The sequence below is a fragment of the Pygocentrus nattereri genome, chromosome 20, assembly GCF_015220715.1.
Source record: "Pygocentrus nattereri isolate fPygNat1 chromosome 20, fPygNat1.pri, whole genome shotgun sequence".
In the NCBI taxonomy this organism is placed as follows: Eukaryota; Metazoa; Chordata; class Actinopteri; order Characiformes; family Serrasalmidae; genus Pygocentrus; species Pygocentrus nattereri.
Genome location: NC_051230.1, coordinates 4,804,850 through 4,828,653, shown reverse-complemented (window position 1 = coordinate 4,828,653; position 23,804 = coordinate 4,804,850). Strand labels below are relative to the sequence as shown.

General features: G+C 41.6%; 1 long non-coding RNA gene across 1 annotated transcript; it reads left to right on the top strand.

Annotated features, from left to right (window-relative positions):
- The first annotated feature begins 5,636 nt into the window (after positions 1–5,636).
- On the top strand, positions 5,637–22,855 carry LOC108444562. The gene is made up of 3 exons (XR_001859243.1): positions 5,637–5,701; positions 6,709–6,868; positions 22,376–22,855. It is a non-coding gene; the product is annotated as an uncharacterized LOC108444562 (long non-coding RNA).
- The last annotated feature ends 949 nt before the right edge of the window (positions 22,856–23,804 follow it).

Sequence of the window (23,804 nt, the reverse complement as noted above, 5' to 3'; positions counted from 1 at the left end):
GTGAAGTGTCCTATGAGCTTATAAGAAGCTATTCTACTTTTGTGGAAAAGGTTCCTGTTGGAGATGCGGGAAAACTGAGCTGAAGCTTAAAGCAGAGCAAAGTACGTCTGTATTTTTATTTATATTTTTATCAACCACTGTTAGAAATGAAGGTTTTCTGCAGGTACATGTTTCGTTCATCGAGGTACAAACAATGAAAATGTTCCCTCAAAGGTCCTGCAGTGGTTTTAAGGTCTGATTGTGCACCTTAAATCAGTTTCTCCAGGTGAAAAGTTGGTGTTTGTACCTTTTCATAACAGTTTTAAAACAGAACAGTAGAGTAAAAGCCTGGAGGCGAGGCGGGGCGGGGTGTGTGGAGTCAGTCCAGCTTAGAACAGATCATTTCAGTGGATTATGGTCCAGATATGTTCCCTGACTGAAGGTACTGAGATGAACCCTTGAGGGTCCTACCCCAGTGACAAGAGGGGTCCTGCCCCAGTGACAGTTTCATACCTTTATTTCAGAGAATGGAAACCAGTACATCAGAATTTACTGAGACATAAAATGGACACAAAATGTGGCTCTTAAGGTGGTTTGAATTTTGTTGTAAGGATTGGGTTGCCCTCCCCTCTAAATCATAGCTACCAGTTGGGAAACCCCTGCATGAAAGAACGAAATCCTGACTGCTAACATAGCCACTCATTAATAACTACATTAATAAATATGATGTGATATTTGGCTCCTTGTACTCTTAGCCATCTGGTGTCCTTCTGTATTAGCCATCTAAAAAGCATCTCTCCTAAATACTGCGAAGTTTGGCAAAACTTCATCCCACATTCACGATCATCAACATTATCACAAGAAGCTTTTTCTAGTCTTTAAACCAGAAAATCTTACTCTGAATACTCTAAAGCAGGGGTCACTAATAGGCGGACCGCGGTCTGAGTCCAGACCCAGACGCTGTCCTGTGTGGACCTGGACCTATAGCCAATAAACTATGGAGAATTATTTGATTTCGATTGTGTGGTCCTACTTTTTTAGCCTTTACGGTACGGCCCGTTTGTAAAAATCACATGTGACGCTACTCAGCCAATCAGATCTGTGCATTACATTGAGCACTGAGACTCCAGTGAGTGGTGTGCACACATGGGAGGGACGAGGCGAGAAACAGCAGTCAGAGAAGAAAGTGAGACAGGTTATTTTACATGGTGTGCTCTAAAAAGAGAAAACTGACAAATATTGTTGAAATATTATTGTACTTGTACTGTAATATATGGCATACTGTACTGTATATGGCACTGAATCACAAGTGAGACATTATGTGGTTCTGGACCTTTGCTTGAGGACATTTTCTTTAACTGGACCTTATTGAATTTTAATTAAAGACCTCTGCTCTAAAGGCTCCACTAAAGCAGAGGTGCGTGTAGACGGTTTCCAATGGATACCATAATGGCTACACATTCGTTTTTAGCCAGAGTGGCCTTTAACACATCTCTCGTCATCTCGCTTTGACGTAAGCTCATTCACATGCGCTCAAGAATTGCATTTTAAATATCCTATTCAGTGCTTGCGCCTACATAGTCATCTCTGAGGGTTGCGGGTGAAGGTTTAATGATGTGAAGCAATGTGAACATTGTGTGCGCCTTAGCTATTCATTATGGTTTTGGCTCTGTTGTTCCCTGAGTGACTGGTTTTTTTCCACATTCTTTCACTCATAATTCCGCTCATGGATTCCTGTCTGCTGTTTTCAAGGAACAGGATTTTACTCCATGGCTGAGTGCCTGCAGCCTGCGGGGCCTCAGCGCACTAAACTTCATTTCACCGAAACCGGCATGGAGTCAGCGGCATGACTGCATTTTGTTTCTTGATTAAGCAAACCGCAGTCCCACAGAGGCAGGTAGGGCACACAGGTGTAAGGCTCTCTGAACACGGGGATGCCCATGGCTCAAGATAGCAAAACAACCAGAAAAAGGCTAACTGAACTCAGCAACTCAAGCTCATTCTCTGATATAACTTCATTAAAAACCTGGATCAATTAAAGCAAACGACTGCACTTTTCCTATATCCGTACATCCATAATGAAATAGGTATTGTAAAGGAATAGCATGTCATATATTTACATTTGAAAGCCGGCTTTGTGTCCTAATGCTTTAAATGGAAAAAATGCACATTTATATTTACAGCATTTAGCAGACGCTGTTATCCAGAGCGACTTACAAGAAGCGCTTTGTCTGTCTAGAGAAAGTATCTTATCTAGTTCCCAGTAGGTTAGAGAGAAAGACGGTCCTGAGCTCAGATACTGATAGAAACAGAGTCACTGTAGATACACAGAGAGAAAGAAGTATAACACAGAATACACTACACTACACTACAGTACACTACAATATAATACACTACAGTACAGTACAATATAATACACTACAGTACAGTACAATATAATACACTACAGTACACTACACTAAAATATAATACACTACAATACACTACAGTACACTACACTACAGTACACTACACTACACTACAGTACACTACACTACACTACAGTACACTACACTACAATACACTACACTACACTACAATACACTACACTACAATACACTACACTACACTACAATACACTACACCACATTACACTACACTATACTACACTACAATACACTACACTACAATACATTATACTACACTACACTACACTACAATACACTACACTACAATACACTACACTACACTACAGTACACTACACTACACTACAATACACTACACTAAAATACACTACACTACAATACATTACACTACACTACACTACACTACAATACACTACACCACATTACACTACACTACACTACACTACAATACACTACACTACAATACATTATACTACACTACAATACACTACACTACAATACACTACACTACAATACACATTGGGTAATGACACTACAGTACACTACACTACACTACAATACACTACACTAAAATACACTACACTACAATACATTACACTACACTACACTACACTACAATACACTACACCACATTACACTACACTATACTACACTACAATACACTACACTACAATACATTATACTACACTACAATACACTACACTACAGTACACTACACTACACTACAATACACTACACTAAAATACACTACACTACAATACATTACACTACACTACACTACACTACAATACAATACACTACACTACACTACACTACACTACAGTACACTATAATACAATAAATAGAATACAATATACAGTGCAGCACAATATATTGCAATCGATACTTCACTCAGTGCTGGTTTAAGTGCTGTGTGTAAAGAGACGGTCTTCAGTCTGCAAATGAAGACCATGAGAGACTCTGCTGTTTGGACAGCCAGTGGGAGTTCATTCCACCCCCTGGGTGCCGGTATGGAGATCAGTCTCGACGCTCGTCTTCCACGCGCCTTGAAGGATGGGGGGGTCAAGCCGAGCTATACTCGAAGCTCGAAGGGCTCGTGGTACAGTTTGAGAAAAAAATGACAAAAAGTTTGACGGCTTGATGAAATAAAACGTTGAAGAGTCATCAATGGTATGTGGAAACTTTCCCTTCGCACACCAGCAGAAAGTGGACAGCAAGCTTTTGTGTCTGATTCATTTGCTGTTTGGGATCCACTCTAATTCTACACTTAGGATTCCCTCGGGTCTCTTTTTGGCAGTTTCCTCTCTTAGTCAGTTCTATCCGATGATAGTAAAGTAATAGTTTGGCTAAAAATCGAATCTGCAGTGTCCGTCTTACTCCGAATGCTGCCCAAATGGACAAAAAGCATGTAGCGAAGCTAAAACCAGTGAATAAAATCGTAGCCACCATCATGATGTCTACAGTTTTTCAGTACTTTTGTCAGTTTTCATAGAAAACCAAATGTTTTAGGGGGTAATGACGTTGATTAGCACAGGGGTTGTTATTTTCTGGGAAAATAGTGGGACACTCACTATTGTAACTTTAAAGTGATTAACTGAATTTATCCATTTTATCAAAGGTGAGGGTGGGGTCATCCTTTTGATCTTTCTGTGTGAGCTTTGAAATTGTATTTTTTTTCTATATGTGATATGAAAGCCAATGATTAGCAAGGCTAGTTAACTAACATTAAAGTTGCTGTAGAATGGAAAACTTTACATTGGCATAGTTGAATAAGGAGAAGCTGGTAGTTGGAACTGACACACTGCGAACCTCAAGCACCGTTCTCCCCTCCTTCAAACGCAAATCCTGCTTCCATACAAGAGGGTGGTGAAATGGACCAATTCCAGAATCCTAAACTGTTACATGACAGTCTTCACGTACTTGAATTTATGCCCCCAAAATTTTCTATACACCAGCCCACGTTCACTAGCCCAGTGAAACAACGACAGTGCAGCAGCAGCAATAAAGTTGGCAGACTACGTGTAGAAATGTACCTTTCCAAGCTGAGACGGGGACGTCGACACTTTTCGTTCCCTTACTAAAGGACCAAACTGACAGTGGCCCTGATTGATGTTCATCTTTAAATGAGGCTTCTTATTTGACAGCTTCCTAATGAATGTTCTGTTCCGCCTTAAATGCTACAGCTTGTATAGGTGCCCGGATCCTGGAAAATTTTCATACTCGTTTGCTCGGCACATTTCACTCTGGACACTTTCTCAGGGGCAGTTCCTCCTTCATTAGCATCGCTACCTCGAACCCAACCTGTAAACAGCCATGCTGTGTGATTTTATCCACTTTTTGATGGTTTAATTCAATTAAATTTCCAAAAAAAACAAGTCTTCTTAAAACTAAACGTAAATTAATCATCAAAGCTGAGATTTTTTGGATTGTGTGCATGAGGGCACGGAAGACAAGTGGTTCCACTAAATGGGCCTCATAAACAATGAAGCAGGTTCTGATGCAGGGTATGTTTAATACAGTCTCGAGCTGCCTGCTCCATATACAAGCTGATGCTTGGCCCCACTTATCAGTACTACGTTCCACAGTCCATACAATGAAGACTTTGTGCATTAACACAGAACTCAGCTGACGTGCACTCATTAGTGCGCATATATTATGTATTTTACAACGGCTTCAAATGGAGCTCAGCCAGATCTGGAAGTTTCAGTTTAATAATGGATGTTTTGCTTGGTCGTGTCTTTGATTTTAGGCTTGTCGATTGACGATTAACTACAGGTTAGCTGTGTTAATTATTACTATTATTATTATTATTATTGTTATTATTATAGGGGCAGTCATGGGCTGGACGTTAGGGAACCAGCCTCGTGACGGGTTTGATCCCCAGAGCCGACAGCACACGACTGAGGTGTCCTTGAGCAAGACGCCTAACCCCCAACTGCTCCCCGGGCGCTGCGGATTGGGCTGCCCACCACTCCGGGCAAGTGTGCTCACTGCCCCCTAGTGTGTGTGTGTATTCACTAGTGTGTATGTGGTGTTTCACTTCATGGATGGGTTAAATGAGGAGGTGGAATTTCCCCATTGTGGGACTAATAAGTGTCAATTAATCTTAATCTTAATAATAATAATAATAATATGCAGTCACTGGCACTGGGGTAATTCCTTTCCCAGTTGCTAGAGGGCAGTGTTAGCACCTAGTTTGCGGTTAAAGGGAGAAGAAGAGATTTGGAGGGAAAGTGGGGTATGTTTGGCAGGTAAGGGGTCTTCAGACTTGTTCTTAAGACCCTTGTTGGGGGAATGTTATGTTCCTTGGCTCAATGTAAGTAATGTGCTTGTGTTTTGTTAAGCTTTTAATGCTTTATCTTCATCTGCATGTGGACTGATGGGAATGGTTCAATTATGTGTTTGTTCCCTGTTTCAGGGAAGGGTTTGTTTCTACTGGGGTTGGTCTGGATGAATTTCTAGACTTGATCCAAAGGCAAATTTTGCTACGCTGTGGAAAACTTAATAAAATGAGTTCATATAGTAGCAACACTGCAAAAAGTGTTGTCTTAGCAAGTGAAAACATCTTAAATGTGGTCAGTATATCTAATATTTTTTATTACAACTGTTCTAAGAATATTATAAGATTATTTAACTCGTCTGTAGACATTTTCACTTGTTTTAGGGCGTTTTGTCTTATGAAAGTGTCTTAATTCATTGGCAGATCATTTTACCTTGGGTTTGTGAAAGGCGCTATATAAATGTAAATTTTTATTATTATTATTATTATTATTATTATTATTATTGTTATTGTTGTTGTTGTTGTTGTTATTATTATTATTATTATTATTATTATTATTATTATTATTATTATTATTATTATTATTATTATTATTATTATTATTATTATTATTATTATTACTTGTTCTAAGCTTTATTTCCTGAAATAAGCAAAATTATCTTCATTATTTCTCAGAACAAGTGGAATAATCTGCCAATGGCTTGAGATACTTTCACTAGATAAAACTACTTAAAGGAAGTTAGAATGTCCAAATATAAACTGAATGATTTTAAAATATCACTTCAATGATCTCATAATAAGAAATATTAGATGCGTTGACTAGATTTAAGCTGTTTTAACCTGCTATCGTTTTTTTTTTCCCAGTGAAGCACCTAAAGTAGTTTTGTTCAACACAAAAAAAAAAGATTTTGATTTGAAAGAATTGTTCATTCAAAATTTTTGCTTAGGTTGAGTAAAAGTAGTTCATTTACTTTTTAAAATGTTTTTAATTTATTTTTTTATTACCACACGCATACTGGCTGTCTTGGTTCTTTGAGTAAAAGATCGGCTTCAAGTGGCTATGAGGACCCATGCTACAGTCATCTTGTATCCCACGGAGAGTTTGGATGGGATTGGAACTGAACTTCAACTGGATTACTCATCCGCCCTTCTTATGCAGGAGCGATAAAGAGTTCGAGCATGGAGTGGACCTTCTGGGAACTGGTGAGACTCTTAAACCTGCTTAAAGCTAATTTGAGACGGACTTGTTTTGCTCTAATATGATATTTTTTTTAAATGCATTATCCAAATGCATGTCATTGAAACTGGTTGTGGGAATATGCCTGGTGGCCAAGCGTAGGGTAAAATATTGACTGCTTCAAACTAAATATGTGTGTTTTCATTTCTTGTTTGAGGAAGGCAACCCACCTCTTACTAATAACCCAGTGAGTGTTACACCATTGGTTGCCAGTTTGGTGGGAATAGTTTTGAGGCTATTTAGTCATTGGTGGCGAAGAAATCCTCGATCCTGAGCGAACGCAGTTCTGGTGTTCATTGTCTATAGTATGCAGTTTACTGCAGAGATTCACATCCCCCACGTTCAGCCACAGCATTTGGCTGTTTAGTGTTGTGTCTGTCCTGATTCTGCTCATACATTATTTATCAAGTCATTATTTGGTTCAGTAGGCTGTGTCTGAGGAGGAACTCAGCGTTGTTGAGTACCACGGCCCTCCTGGGTCAGAATTGTGCTCTTGTAATTTCTATCTTGCCTACAAACAAAACACTTTCATTTTTGAATTAGCGAAACCTGTTGATTCCAGAAAAGTGATGGGACTATTTAATTGAGAGCACTGAGTCATATTTAATGAACACTTGAATTCTCTTCATGTCAGTGGAGAGGATTGGAAGTTGGCCCTGAATTAGTTTTAGACTTATGTGAAGTTCTGGGATGATGGTCAAGGCAAGATGCAGTACAAAATGCAGTATGTTGAAAGTATATAACTGTATATTCTGTTAAGTTGAACGTGCCAAACGATGCTGCAGTATATTTCATTTTCATTCCATCTTTATTTTTCTGTGATTTTCTGTTATATTCTAATCAAGCTCTGCTTCAAGACATACGGTTGGTGATAACCCCCAGTGCCATCACCACCAATCAAAGTCTTGTTTTTACTCAATAGGTCAGCAGACCCCTCATCCATAGGTCAGACAGGCATCAAAAAGAAAATGATAAAACCATAAGATGCAGCTAAGATCACAGGTCAGGCACTTTATTACAAGTCCGATAATAGACATGCCGCAATTCCTCATTTCCTCTATTGTAATCTCAGCAGAGAGCAGCTATAGTAAAGAATGCCGACAACCTGGATTGCCTCAGCGTTCAGGCTCCTTGCCGTTGGTTGGTTAACACGACTTTACAGTGTCGTGCCAAACAAGTGGAGAAATATGAAGTCATTCATTCGAGTGATTAAGATAAATCTAAGAAACAACAGTCATGCCTTTCTAAGTTAAAGTTAAGATTTCATGTTTTGTCATCTTCCCTGCGATGGACTAGTGACCTGTCCAGGGTATATCCTGCCTTTCGTCCAGTGACTGCTGGGATAGGCTCCGGCACCCCATGTGTGTTTTTTCTTTTATTAAATCGGAATAATGCTTTCTACATTCTGACCAGTTTCAACACTACCGGAGCATCCCCTTCATGGTCTAGCGCAGAGGTCAGCAACTAAAAAATGCTAAGAAGAGCCATTTTGTCCTTTCAATAAAAATCAATCCACCTTGGGAGCCTCAACACTTTAGGTCCATTTTACCATCTTGGCTCAAAAAGACAGACTTTGCTCTGCTTTAATCTTTAGCTTAGCTGTAGCTGCTTTTCTCACATCTCTGGCAGGAAGCTTTTCTGCAAAAGTGGAACAGTTTCATGTAAATGCCTAAACATTTGGCTTGTTATTCATCAGCTTCTTGTTCGAATTTTCCTGGTCCACCTTAAATGATCACCTAGAATGTAACTGCTGCACAGTGTTTGGCAGTTTCTTGTTGCAGATTAAACGTATCAGGAAATCCGCTGAAGTGATTTAACTGGCTTATTTGCATTTATAATCTTGAAATACAACTAAAATGCTATGCCTGTGTAAGATTAAGTTACCCTTCTTAGATCCACAATGAGGAAATGTCACCTCTACAATCCATCCCATCCATGCAGTGAGATACCACATACACACTAGGGGCCAGTGAGCACACTTGCCCGGAGCGGTGGGCAGCCCTGTCTGCAGTGCAGAGCAGTTGGGGGTTAGGTGTCTTGCTCAAGGGCACCTCGGTCACAGACTTTCGGCTCTCGGGTTCGAACCAGAAGGCTGGTTCCCTCCAGCCCACGACTGAGGGGTAGCTTAATTATCAATATAGGTGATGGAAGAGATGATCCACTGATACTGACAGCCCCATCATTAAACTGGTTTATTCTCCTCCGTTGTTATTGCTAGGCAACATGCCCTCCTGCTGCCTGTTTCATCTCACCTCTTCCTTCTCCTCCAAAAACTTTTATTTGCCCTGTTTGACTGAGGCTGAAGTTGTTGTGTCCGTGATAAAGTTAAAGTGAGCTCTTTCTCATCGTTTTTACTCTTCAGTGCTGCTGATTTGTGCTTAACTGTTTAAGCTGGTTCTCATGAACGTATGACAGCCTGGTTTCCTCCTTGCGATGTCGTTAGTTCTGCATTCGGCTGCAAATATTGTTATGCGTTATAGTTCGAGTCATTTTTATGGCCGTAGCTGCATTAAAGCTGCATCCCAGGTCATGGAAAAAGAAAAACATTGCCATGTAGTTTTGAGAGACACCCAAGGTCAAATATTCCTCCAGTAAAAGTAGAAGTTCCTCCCTTTAGACCTCCACTTGAGTAAAAGTACTAAAGTATTTACCTTCAAATGTACTTAAGTATAAAGTAAAAGTACTAAAAGAGTAATTCTGGCTCTGATGTCCTGTTATCATTTTTATAACCAGACTGGCTTCATGAACTCATTTCAGGTGAAAGTCCTCCAGCGTCTCTCTTGGTAAACCAGTCTTTTAATAGAACGTCATTAATTAGTGACGCTGACGTCTATTAAAATGATCAGAAGCACAAAACACTGAAGGTAAACAGTTTCCATCAGGGAGAACCGAGTGGCTCTGAAATCACTTTTTACACACAAGCAAAGTTTCAGTTTCAGATTTCTTTACAACTTAGTTCCAAGTTTAAGTTGAATAAAAACTGGCTTTAAACTCAGGATCACAGATGAGCTCCTTTACTATGTTGATCTGTAGGCGTCTGTTCATAAACATAAACCAGCCCAAACTCATTTACTATAAAATGAAATGGTGTTTGTAGAAATTCAGAAAAAAGCCGCGTCAGTCTCGACTGCATATGTGGACATATTTCTATATTGAGCTCTATTTACACAAAGTTAGGTTAGTTCATCATTTATGTTGAACAGACTCTCCCAAAGTTTTACGCTGCTGCGCTGACGTTGAACCGCGTGCTGCACTGGGTCGGTATGACCAACAGGTCAAAACCAGCTCTAAACAAAGTGACCGCTGGGCCCTGATTGGTGCTCTGGCTTTGCGCTTCTTTCGTTTTGACATGTTACGTTTTTATACACACAGAAACCAAAAGGAACGACAGATTTCTCAAAATGTAGGAGGAAAAAGTCGGATATTAGACTCTGAAATGTAGTGGAGTGAAAGGAAAAAGTGGAGAAACTTCAGTACAGATACACCAAAAACTACTTAAGTACAGAAACTAATTACATTTACTCAGTTACTCAGTTACTGTCCACCACTACTTATTTTTAAACGTTTTTTTTTTTTTTTCTTTTTGATTTGCCTAATTTGTTCCTGCCTGCCCACTGAGCTGCTAGTTATAACGTGTTAGAAATCTCTAACTAAAATTACAGGATTAATTAGAAGTCATTTTAATTTCTGAAAATGTCTCGCTGACCTTAAAGTTTGAAGCTACACTATGTATCATTGGGGATTTGGATACCTCTCTGGTGGAAATGTATAACGGCACACAACATGCAGAAGAACACTTTGTAAGGTGGGGTTGTGGTTCAGGTCCCTTCCCCGAGGGGATGAATATGATGATTGGAATGGTGGGTGAATTGGAGAAGGTGGGTGAATTATGTACTGTTGTCGTTTGAGATGTATATCAAGCTAGACCGCCTTTTTCAGCCTGTACATGTGACTTTAATATGTAGAGACATTTGTGTTTTTTGTGCTTTTTGACATTTTGTGCTAGAGAGAGAGAGAGAGAGAGAGAGAGAGACAGACAGACAGAGAGACAGACAGACAGAGAGACAGAGAGACAGAGAGACAGAGAGACAGAGAGACAGAGAGAGAGAGAAAAAAAAAACGTGAAGAAGGAGAGAAAAGAACAGAAGAGCAGGATGCAAACACAGGTGGCTGGGCTGGGGTTCATTAGTGTAGGTCTCGAAGATGGATTGTTGAGACAGTTCTTGGATTGAGTGGCAGACAGTTCCAGGTACAAGATCCTCTGTGAGAGACTGTAAATTGGCTTCGTGACGTTCTCCAGACAGAAGGATGCAGATTCTTGAAAGATCTTGTGGAACAGTGATGGAGTTCTGAGTTATACTGATATGTTTTTTTGAATGTCTAAATCTAGATTTATCAATTTTGAATCTTTTCAATTCAAAAATAGTGGGTGAGAACAAGCAAAACATGATCATTCTGGCCAGTCACTTTTGAAAAATATGATCATTTTACAGTATGAATGGGTATCAATGGTTGTTGTGCAATACAGATTGAGAAGTACATATTGATATAATATACGTTTTTGTGACATTACTGCAATCTTTCAAGCTGAATATCATGTCAATAAGTACATCAAGAAATGTCGTACAGTGGACTTGATATTTTTGTTGGACATCTGTACTGTACTGATCTTTTTATTGATTCTTGGAGTAAAAAAAGCTCTTGCATGTTTTGTGTGTGTGTGTGTGTGTGTTAAAATACTTGTTGGCTTCAAACCAGGTATTGATATTAACTAGCTCGGGATTAATAGTTGAGATTAGTCTGTAGCCATCTTCGTGGGATAGAAAAATGTTTGTCATTTAGCAAAGAAAACAGGGGAAAAAAATCTCTTAGCAGGCAGATAAAGGTCATTCACATAGAATAAAAACAGGTCCCAGTATTGACCCTTGAGGAACTCTACATGTAATAGTCTTTAGATCAGAGATGGCATTTGACCATGAGATGCACTGTTCTCTCTTTGATAAGTACCATCTCAACTAATCTACTCCTGTGTTGTGCATCCATCCATCCATCCATCCATCCATCCATCCATCCATCCATCCATCCATCCATCCATCCATCCATCCATCCATCCAGGGTCGCGCTGGAGCCTATCCCAGCTGTCATTGGGCGGAAGGCAGGATACTCCCTAGACAGGTCGCCAGTCCATTGCAGGGCAACGTCTATGCTGACGTTGCTACAGCAGTTTGTAACCCCCCCCCCAAGAAAAAATTGAAGGATAATGTGCGTAATGTGCATGTTATTGGAAAATACGGATGGATCATCTGATTTGTGAAGTGGGATTACTTTAGCCCATTTCAGTTGGTCTGGAAATATACTGGAGGTTAAAGACTGGATGATGGAAGTAAAGGCTCGGCCCATTTCAGTTGGTCTGGAAATATACTGGAGGTTAAAGACTGGATGATGGAAGTAAAGGCTCGGAAATGTATCGGAAGCATTTCTTGAGAAGACCTGGTCTTGGCTCATCAAGCCTACTTTGGCAGGGCTTGAGGTCATGTATCATGTCGCTCACCTCCTCTCTACTGTTGCCTGTTGGAAGAGGAAGGAATTCAGTACTGGGTTTGGACTTGGGACAGAAATGTATCAGGTAAGATGGGCAGCTGATGAAGTTATTAAAGGTATTAGCAGTATATAGTGGGTTAGAAATGCTTTGGAGATTGTTGCATTTCAATTGGACTAGAATGGCTTTCTTGGTAAAAGTTCTTGATGGTTTTCCATGTACTTTTCAGATCATTATGATTTGTCTGGAATTTAGGTAGCCCCCTAATTTCTTTCTTTAAGGCTCTAGTAAGCCAAGATTTGAGTTTTTTTTTTTTTTTTGTGCTTCGAATAATCTGGAAAAGATACACTGACCGCTTGGTTAACTTTCATTGAAAGCTGAGGACTTTTTGAACATTGGGTTCAGTATGAACATTGTTCCATGACACATTTGACAGATGGATGATTAACCTTATAACATTTCTGTTGCAGAAGTTCCTAACGGTAATCTTCACATAATTTAAGGATGAACTTTGGGATGATGGTGAATATTGGTAGGTGATCAGAGATATAACTAGAATCTCTCTGGTACTGGCCATGGTAGAGTTTATTATACTGTCCATTAATGTAGCAGAGTTAGCTGTTATTCTTCTCGGTTGGTTTCTCAAAGGAGAGAAAGTTTGTCATTTTAGCTGGTAGATTAAATAAGCTGTCTGCTTGCTGAGGAGGGAAATATTATAACGTCACTGTCCAATGTAAAACATATATTTCCCATTTTTTGCGATTTTACTTTTCTGTATCGTTTGAGCTCAGCAGCTGTCCTTGACATTGCATAAAAATTTCATGAATATTGGACCGACAGGAATGCTCCAAAATTGCTTGGAATAAAATCTTTCCATTAACCTGCATTGAAAGTAAAGCGAGTTTTTGCCCTCTCCTGTAAAGTTACTATGTTGATGTATGTTTTCCTTCAGACAGCGGCGGTAACCACCCATCAACTAACCCATTCTGCTTTCTTCAGTGATTTTTACTGAGGGAATTAATGAGACAGTCAGCGAATGTTTGTTTGAGCTTGGGGTTTGTAGAAACAGCCAACAGCTTGAGTTCAATAAAAACTGCTTCAGTATTATTATCCATTGAGCTACTGGGTCAGATTGTATGATTCGGTTAATGTGATTTCTAACAGATACACAACCACCTGCTCTTATGATTCACATTTCAGTGAAATAATACACTGCTCAAAAAAATAAAGGGAGCACTCAAATAACACATCCTAGATCTGAATGAATGAAATATTCTCATTGAATGTGCTGACAACAAAATCACACAAAAACATCAATGGAAATCAAATTTATTAACCAGTGGAGGCCTGGATTTGGAGTCACACACAAAATTAAAGTGGAAAAACACACGACAGGCTGATCCAACTTTGATGTGATGTCAAAATGAGGCTCAGTGTTGTGTGTGGCCTCCACGTGCCTGTATGACCTCCCTACAACGCCTGGGCATGCTCCTGATGAGGTGGTGGATGGTCTCCTGAGGGATCTCCTCTCAGACCTGGACTAAAGCATCCGCCAACTCCTGGACAGTCCGTGGTGCAACGTGGCGTTGGTGGATGGAGCGAGACATGATGTCCCAGATGTGCTCAATCAGATTCAGGTCTGGGGAACGGGCGGGCCGGTCCATAGCTTCAATGCCTTCATCTTGCAGGAACTGCTGACACACTCCAGCCACATGAGGTCTAGCATTGTCCTGCATTAGGAGGAACCCAGGGCCAACCGCACCAGCATATGGTCTCGCAAGGGGTCTGAGGATCTCATCTTGGTACCTAATGGCAGTCAGGCTACCTCTGGCGAGCACATGGAGGGCTGTGCGTCCCTCCAAAGAAATGCCACCCCACACCATTACTGACCAACTGCCAAACCGGTCATGCTGAAGGATGTTGCAGGCAGCAGATCGCTCTCCACGGCGTCTCCAGACTCTGTCACGTCTGTCACATGTTCTCAGTGTGAACCTGCTTTCATCTGTGAAGATCACAGGGCACCAGTGGCGAATTTGCCAATCCTTGTGTTCTCTGGCAAATGCCAAGCGTCCTGCACGGTGTTGGGCTGTGAGCACAACCCCCATCTGTGGACGTCGGGCCCTCATACCATCCTCATGGAGTCGGTTTCTAACCGTTTGTGCAGACACATGCACATTTGTGGCCTGCTGGAGGTCATTTTGCAGGGCTCTGGCAGTGCTCCTCCTGTTCCTCCTTGCACAAAGGTGGAGGTAGCGGTCCTGCTGCTGGGTTGTTGCCCTCCTACGTCCTCCTCCACGTCTCCTGGTGTACTGGCCTGTCTCCTGGTAGCGCCTCCAGCCTCTGGACACTACGCTGACAGACACAGCAAACCTTCTTGCCACAGCTCGCATTGATGTGCCATCCTGGATGAGCTGCACTACCTGAGCCACTTGTGTGGGTTGTAGAGTCCGTCTCCTGCTACCACGAGTGTGAAAGCACCACCAACATTCAAAAGTGACCAAAACATCAGCCAGAAAGCAGAAAGGTGCTGAGAAGTGGTCTGTGGTCCCCACCTGCAGAACCACTCCTTTATTGAGTGTGTCTTGCTAATCGCCAATAATCTCCACCTGTTGTCTGTTCCATTTACACAACAGCTGTGAAATTGATTGTCAGTGTTGCTTCCTAAGTGGACAGTTTGATTTCACAGAAGTTTGATTTACTTGGAGTTATATTGTGTTGCTTAAGTGTTCCCTTTATTTTTTTTGAGCAGTGTATATTCAAAGAGCATAAAGGCAATTTGTTATTGTTCAAACCATGAGAACAGGATATAGTTGACTTGCACTATATTTCCAAAAGTATTCACTCACCCATCCAAATCATTGAATTCAGGTGTTCCAGTCACTTCCATGGCCACAGGTGTATAAAGCCGAGCCCCTAGGCCTGCAGACTGCTTCTACAGACATTAGTGAAAGAATGGGTCGCTCTCAGGAGCTCAGTGAATTCCAGCGTGGTACCGTGATCGGACGCCACCTGTGCAACAAGTCCAGTTGTGAAATTTCCTCACTACTAAATATTCCACAGTCAACTGTCAGTGGGATTATAACAAAGTGGAAGTGATTGGGAACGACAGCAACTCAGCCACGAAGTGGTCGGCCACGTAAAATGACAGAGCGGGGTCAGCGGATGCTGAGGGGCATAGTGCGCAGAGGTCACCGACTTTCTGCAGAGTCAATCAGTAAAGACCTCCAAACTTCATGTGGCCTTCAGATCAGCTCAAGAACAGCGTAGAGAGCTTCATGGAATGGGTTTCCATGGCCGAGCAGCTGCATCCAAGCCTTACATCACCAAGCGCAATGCAAAGCGTGGAATGCAGTGGTGTAAAGCGCCTCCACTGGACTCTAGAGCAGTGGAGACGTGTTCTCTGGAGTGACCAATCACACTTCTCCGTCTGGGAATCCGATGGACGAATCTGGGTTTGGCGGTTGCCAGGGGAACGGTACTTGTCTGACTGCACTGTGCCGAGTGTAAAGTTTGGTGGAGGGGGGATCATGGTGTAGGGTTGTTTTTCAGGAGTTCCAGTGAAAGGAACATTCAATGCTTCAGCACCAAGAGATTCTGGACAATTTCATGCTCCCAAATTTGTGGGAACAGTTTGGGGATGGTCCCTTCCTGTTCCAACATGATTGTGCACCAGTGCACAAAGCAGGTCCATAAGGACATTGATGAGCGGGTTTGGAACTTGACTGGCCTGCACAGAGAACTTGTCTGCCCTCAGAAATTCTGGAAGAACGGTCAAAAATTCCCATAAACACACTCCTAACCCTTGTGGAAAGCCTTCCCAGAAGAGTTGAGGCTGTTATAGCTGTAAAGGGTGGGCAGACATCATATTAAATCCTATGGATTAAAATTGGGATGTCACTCAATTTCATATGTGTGTGAAACCAGAGTAATACCTTTTGGAAATATACTGTATAAGAACCCTACAGCATTAATACCGCATAGCAATGAATAACAACTAAAATGAAAGGTACAAAATGGGCTTCTTGAAGCTGAGCTTGAGGTAACTGGTTCCTCCTGATTGAGTAAACATTTTTGATGTAGTAATTGGTCCCTTTGAGTGCTTTCGGTCTTTTCCATATGTCTTCTTTGTCTTTGTAGCGTAAAAGTTTCACTACAATGAATCTCAGATGTCCCGTGTCATGCAGCGAAAATGTGACCTTTCTAGTTTGGCTTTGCATCGGTTTTAAGGTGATGGCAACATTTTCACTTTGGATTCAGAGCCAACTGTTTCATTTCATGTCTGGTATGCTATCCATGTTTTGTTATGATTTTGTTTTGAAGGTAATCAGTTTTGGAGGCAAGTTTGTTGCTCACTCCAAAGGATTTTAATGCAGATCATTAAATTAGACTGAAACGGATCGCCTTTTAGACCATCCATCTCCGTTTATGAGGACGTAACCGTTTCCCTGAATGCCCTTGAATAAAGTGTCGGTCTCTTCTCGTATTAGCAGTCCATGATCCTTTGTCTTCTCTGTGATTCTATTTGTATAAATGTTCTGTATGCATCTGTATCTAGTTCTATGAGAGACCTATAGGCCTCTGTTAGTTTAGGGCCTCTGTTTTGCATCTCTGATCAGAAATTCGTACCTGGCCACTTCATTTTCTCTTTATTATGCTGCGATACCATCATGTGGTTAATGTTTGATTCACTATTCAGTCCCAGTGGTCTGTACAGGCTTACTGATTGATTCTTTGCTTTAACAGAGTTGATCTACTGCTTTGTTTGGATTTAGCAGATCAATTAGGCCCAAATCCCATTTCTTATTTTTACCCCTAGCCCTTGTTTGTGTGTGCGGTTGAGATCTTCCCTCTGAAATGGGACAACCCATAAATAAAAAGAGCATCACTTCATTATCAGCTACTAGCGCCGCTCTGCAGTGACCGCAGAGGAGGGGAAAGTTCAGCTCCTCACTGCTGGGCTTTAGTTACATTTAGGGATCATACGCCTTCAAAGAGGGGGGCAGTTATTTATTATCACCCCCCCTAATTCTTCAGTGACATGAAGCTGACGTCAGATATTCACCAGATTCGTGTTCAAATTTTCCTGTTCCACCTTAAATGGAGCAGGAGTCATATTCTGGTGCTTCAGGTGTCAGAAGTGCTGGTCTATTTAAGGCGGAATGGGAAAGTTAGCTAGCTACCAAGACATTAGCATGGTATTACCAATTTTTGTGCTTGTTATGAAGTAAAAGCCCATAATTCACTGAAACGACCTTAAACGAAGATAATATAATGATTATCGTACATTTTTAACAGAATATTGTTACATTTGAGGGCTACTTTGGTCTCTTGTTTAGCCGTCTTGCTGCTTTTTCTTTTATTTATTTATTTTTTTCCCTCATAACTCTGTTTGGAGTCTCTGAAAAACCTCCGTTTGGTGGGCAATATAGCCCCAACACTTCGCCCTACCCCTCTATCTCAGCAAAAAACAGGACACCCAGGGCTAAGTGGTAGGGGTGAGGGGTGAAACGGGATCGGGCCTTAGTCTTAGAACCAGCTGACTGGATTTTCAGCACTTTACACTGCAGTGTTTTGGATTTGAGATGCAGTCAGTGTTAAAGAACATTACTGAATGCATCTGTTCAGTGGACCCAGTTCTAATTCTGTCTCATGTCTTTTACCTTTCGGCACAGCAAAAAGCATAATCAGCTTTAATTGGCATGTGTAGTTGTTTGAAAGGGGAGGCTTTCTTTTAAATGTATAAGGAGCTCTTGCTTTGGCTTTAAGTGTTTACTCCCACAGCAAAGTTTCCTGATGTGCTACTTTTCTGTCCATGACAACTGGAGCATAACAAACGTTCAAGGGCGGTTTCCTGCTGTGAAAAGTTCTGACAGGGTTTTTTTTTTTTATTTTTTTTTTTTTTATAACAACAGTTTTGCTCAAATGCTGTTATAACCTTCCCTCTGCAGGCGATTGCAGCACCAGTTTAACACTGTAGAGTGGAAATTTAATTTCCACATTGTTTAGTGTGAGTCCAGAGGGCTGTAGACTGTTCCTGTAAATCCACTAACTTTTTCTTCTACAAACCAGCTGCGGCCTTGTTTAACCTCATGACATACTTTGCTCTTTGGTTACTAAGTTTCATCCTGCATTTTCTTCATGCATACATTTGGTTTTGTTTTAAATATCGAGCAAAATATGTTTCACTTTTAGCACATCAGACTGAAAAATTGCAATCAGATTGCACTAAGGGCACAAACAGGGGGTTCAGGTGACACCTTTACGCCTAAATCGTTACTCAAGTGCACTTCTTTTCATTTGTCATGTTTTCATGCACCCTGATAATCCATTAATAACTAATAGCTTAATTGGAATTGAATACGTCCATGTAAATGACTAAATCGGAGTAGATTAGAATACAGTTTCTATCTGATTGAACGAGGTGGGTAATCCTGTAAAATCAAGTACAACTTCTCTCAAACGCAACATGGTGGAAATGCTAGTTTTAGCTTTTTTTTAAAAACATGCAACTGCCTTCATTCATCAAATCTGATCATAAAATTAGTGCACACAAATTTTCACACAATAATCGTTATTCATTACTTTCATCTTTGGCATATCTATCCAATCAGACTCACGCCTGGTAGGAGTGCATGGAAATTTGATTGTAATATTTGTATGTATTTCAACATCTATAATACCAATAATAAGAATAAAAACAGACAATAACAATATTACTAACGGGTGCACATGGCAGTCCAGTAAAAATGTACTTTTTATTTTTTACACTGGTGTAAACAAACTCTGTTGCTGTTCCTTGTTCCACTTAAAGACACATTACACTGTATTTATGCTACTGACTCCATTCACAACTTAACACAGCACAGCTATCATACACGGCTGTAAACCAGTGTTATTGGCTCCCTACCAAAACATCTGCATTAATTACGGCATGCTTCATGTAAATGATATGCAAATGAGGTAGCTGTAGTGTTAGAAATTCAGCTTTCAGGAATCAGAAGTCAGGAGACCTTCAGCGTAGACTTGATTTTATTGACACACAGGAAATGTGGGCACAGCTTAGTGGATCGCAGTCAGTCTATCACAGCCAGTCTGACTAGGGATAGATTAGGAGAACCTTATAAACACTGGAAATTGTGGGAGGAGGATAAAGGTGCGGAAAAGGAGTTTTAGGGGGGGTAAGCGAGGGGGATGAGGGTGATAAGAAGAGGGGGGGTTAAGCAAGGGAATGCGAGGGGGATGAGGGTGATAGGAAGAGGGGGTTAAACAGGGGGATGATGATTACCCTATCAAAAGGACAGAGGTGCCGTCTCCCTGCAAGGATGGCGAACATCAACACTCCTTGATGGTTGCCACCCTGGAGGGTTATTTTGTGACCATATGGTCAGCAATCAAAGGGCCAAACCAACAATGCAGGGAGTTGACCACCTTAGATCAGCAGATAGAAGCTTAATTTCTCTCAGTAGGCTGGATGTATTTTTATATATTTAAAACATCTGTATTTTCAGTCTGTTATGTCAGTTTGTAAATGTTTGTCTTTCACGGTCTCGTCTTTAGCTGCTGGTCAATCAAATGCGTAAACCACCATAAGGAGCTCATCCTACTTCTGTTGAAGCGTGAGACACGGTGCATCTTGTTTTTGGAAAGGTGTTGTCTGAAGCACAGAGGTAGCAGTCTAGGGCTGTTTCCTTACAGAGGTGTTGCTGTAAGTATACAAAGGCACTTTGGATGTGGTCAGTTTAGAATAAATGCTATTTGGTTTGACATTGTGTATCCAAATAAAATGAATTTGATTCCTATTTTAAGTGTAGCACAAATGTCCAGATACTTTTGGGGGGAACTATATGCATATACGCAGGTCAGCTATGACATTTAAATGTGTGATTCTACACTGTCCATTTGATCAGCTCCACTTACTGTATAGCTGCACTCTGTAGTTCTACAGTTACAGACTGTAGTCCATCTGTTTCTCTGATACTCTGTTACCCTGTTCTTCAGTGGTCAGTGTAGTGGGTAACATCTCTACCTTCTATGCTGTAGACTGGGGTTCAATCCCCACCTGGGTGAACACCCTACACTATACAAATAAGAGTTCTTGGGCTGGACTCCTAACACCACCTTCGCCTCCCTGTGTAAAATCATCAAATTGTAGGTTGCTCTGGATGAGAGCGCCTGCCAAATACCGTAAATGGTCAGGACCCCAGCTAAGCAGGTACTATTGGGGTGCTGAATCATTCTCAGCACTGCAGTAACACTGACGTGGTGATGGTGAGTTGGTGTGTGCTGTGCTGGTCTGAGTGGATCAGACACAGCAGTGCTGCTGGAGTTTTTATACACCTCAGCGTTACTGACGAACTAAGAACCAAAAATATCCAGCCGACAGCGTCCTGTGGGCAGCGTCCTGTGGGCAGCGTCCTGTGGGCAGCGTCCTGTGGGCAGCGTCCTGTGACCACTGATGAAGGTCTAGAGGATGATCAACACACTGTGCAGCAGCAGATGAGCTACCGTCTCTGACTTTACATCTACAAGGTGGACCGACAAGGTAGGAGTGTCTAATAGAGTGGACAGAGAGTGGACACAGTGTTTAAAAACTCCAGCAGCCCTGCTGTGTCTGATCTACTCATACCAGCACAACACACACTAACGCATCACCACCACATCGGTGTTACTGCAGTGCTGAGAATGATCCACTGCCCAAATAATACCTGCTCTGTGGGGGTCTTGACTATTGAAGAACAGGGTAAAATAATGTAGCTACAAGGTGTTTTGATGTTATGACTGATTTGCTGTATCTTACCAAAGAATTTGAAATGGCTCAGAGTATCAATTAGAACCCGAACCATTCATGTAATAAAAACAAATCACTGAGGAGGTTAAACTTTAACTGAAGTAAAATTCAAAACAGCTTTGATGTACAAATACACATCCTGCTTAAAACTTCAGCACGCCTTTCCGCATCCTGGCCTCTTAGTACATCCACCAGCCCTCAGCATAGAAACCGAGGTCTTGCTCTTCTTTGTGATTAAGAACAAATAGTTAAAGCTCCAAAGTGGGGGTGTGACCAATTACAGAGCAGTACCCCTGCAGAACCAACACAACAGAAGGAAAATATGCCCCCAAAGTGGAACTGAGCAGTCGGTAGACGTGCCGTTTGCCCGTCCCCCAGGACCTGATGACAGCCACAAGAGCCGGCAAGAAGGTGGAGCCTGAACCCTGAGCGAGGACTGCAGTGAGAGAAGGAGAACCTCGATGAAGCGGTGGCCAGCACCCGAGCCATGAGCCCCGCCTCTTGTCCAGCAGTAAGGCCATTTTAACCTTACCTTGTGTTTGATCCCAGTGGCCGAGTCATGGAGTGGCGACAGTGACAGGAGGTGCAGCAACAAGCTCACTTGCCCTCTCGGAGCTATGCTGCCCTTAACGAGAGCCGGCTAAGGCTACGGCATCTTTGAAAAGAACAGAGGGGGACCATGTGGTTGGTAGTCTAGTGGCCTTCTACGCTGTAGACTGGGGTTCAATACTCCCTGCCTGGACAAGCACCTACACTATACCAATAAGAGTCCTTGGGCAAGACGCCCAACACTACCTCTGCCTACCTGTGTAAAATGACCAAATTTTGAGCCGCTCTGAATAAGAGCATCAGCCAAATGCGGTAAATGTAAAGACTGGGGAGCTGAAAAGCTTGGAAGGCACTGAAAGCTGGCCAGCCATGGTTTGGAGTTGTTTTTATGTTTGTTTGGAGTGAAAATATTATAATAAACCTATAACCCTGTCTTCAGCATCCGTCCTGTGCCTGGGGTGGCACATGGCATTCTGCAGTGCATTACTTTCCACTCTAATTGGCCATTATAAGGTATAAGTTTCTGAAACTGGACTTAAAAGCTTCAGAGAAAATGGGACGCCTCACTCCTGAAATCAGCCTTCACTCTTTCTTCAGATCTGAAAACATCCACCAGCCATCCTCCCGCTGTGAGATGACTCAGCGCTGTGGATCTGAAAGGACGTGTAGCTGATCAAGAAGAACCTCGCTGAGAAAAGGAGACGGACACATCAAACAAAGAAGCTGGACAATGGACTGACCGCCCCAGAGTGCAGACCTCAACACTACGACCAACTAAGACTTAACTTCGGAGGTGTGTCTGCAGGTTCTTTGCGAAACTGAAAGTGAGTCGTGATAAAGGTAAAGAGTGACGCACTAAATATTGACCAAGTTGTGTTTAGTTGAGCGTTTTGTATAATTTTCTTTTCTCTGATGCTGCAAATTAGTAACTTGTAATTAACCCTCATGACGGATGTTGTGTCACAAATCACACCTTGTCTTCTCAGAACTCAGGAATGCTTTAAAGCAGCAGTTTACCAAGCATATACGTAGAAACTGCAGAATCTACCATTCCTAAAAATAGCAGCGCCAGCGTGGTCAGATGAAGCGTCTGTGAGTAAAATCCATTGTGGAAAAACAGTAAAAATAAACTCTCCTTCAAAGTTTGTTTTATTCTTCAAGTAAAACCTGCGTTTCGCTTTATTTCCACTACTATTATTCCCCTCTATGGCTTCTAAAATATTTAGGTGGCGTTTTAAAGCAAATATTTGATTAGACGAGTCAGTTTTATCCATCAAAAACGCCTCTTTAGTGCCTTCACCACTTAGCCAGCTCTGAAGCTGCGTGCACATCTGGTCAGTTTTCCCTCCATCTGTTTGTCCGCGTGTCCTCACACCGGCACGTTGGACACATCTGCCGCTGAAGAGATGCCCACGCATCTTCAGAGTCTTTTGGCGCCCGTCCAACACTGCTGGACTGATGTAGATTTCAGGGTTATATTATGGTACACGGTTCTTTGTGTGTGCATTCCTAAAAAAGCCATTATCTTTATTATAATAGAAGTTGTTGTTGTTGTTATAAGCAGCTGATCGTGATCACCAAGTGTACTAAAACAGTGTTCAGGGCCAATATGGCTAATATTCCAGCTGATGAAACAAAAAACTCAAAGGCTTGGCTGCTGTGACTTGCCTGTCTGTGAGGCAAGTCACGGTGAGAATATTAAGAAGAATAAGTCCGCCTGATGCTCCTCATATACAGTGTCGCACTAATAAGCCATGTAATGAACAACCATCAACGTTCTTATTTATTCAACTCAAACACTTTACTCAAACTTTCTAATTGACATCTAAGCTGTGAATTTTTCTGAACAGATTATATCCAATATTGAAAATATCAAAATTCGGTGGGCATTTCCAGCTCGGGTGATTACGTGTTTGAGAAGCCACTTGGCTGTCTCTCATAATTACTAGAGTTACAACAACTGAAATAGGAGCTGACACACTAATAGTGCTAATAGTGTTTTTACATTTACAGCATTTGGCAGACG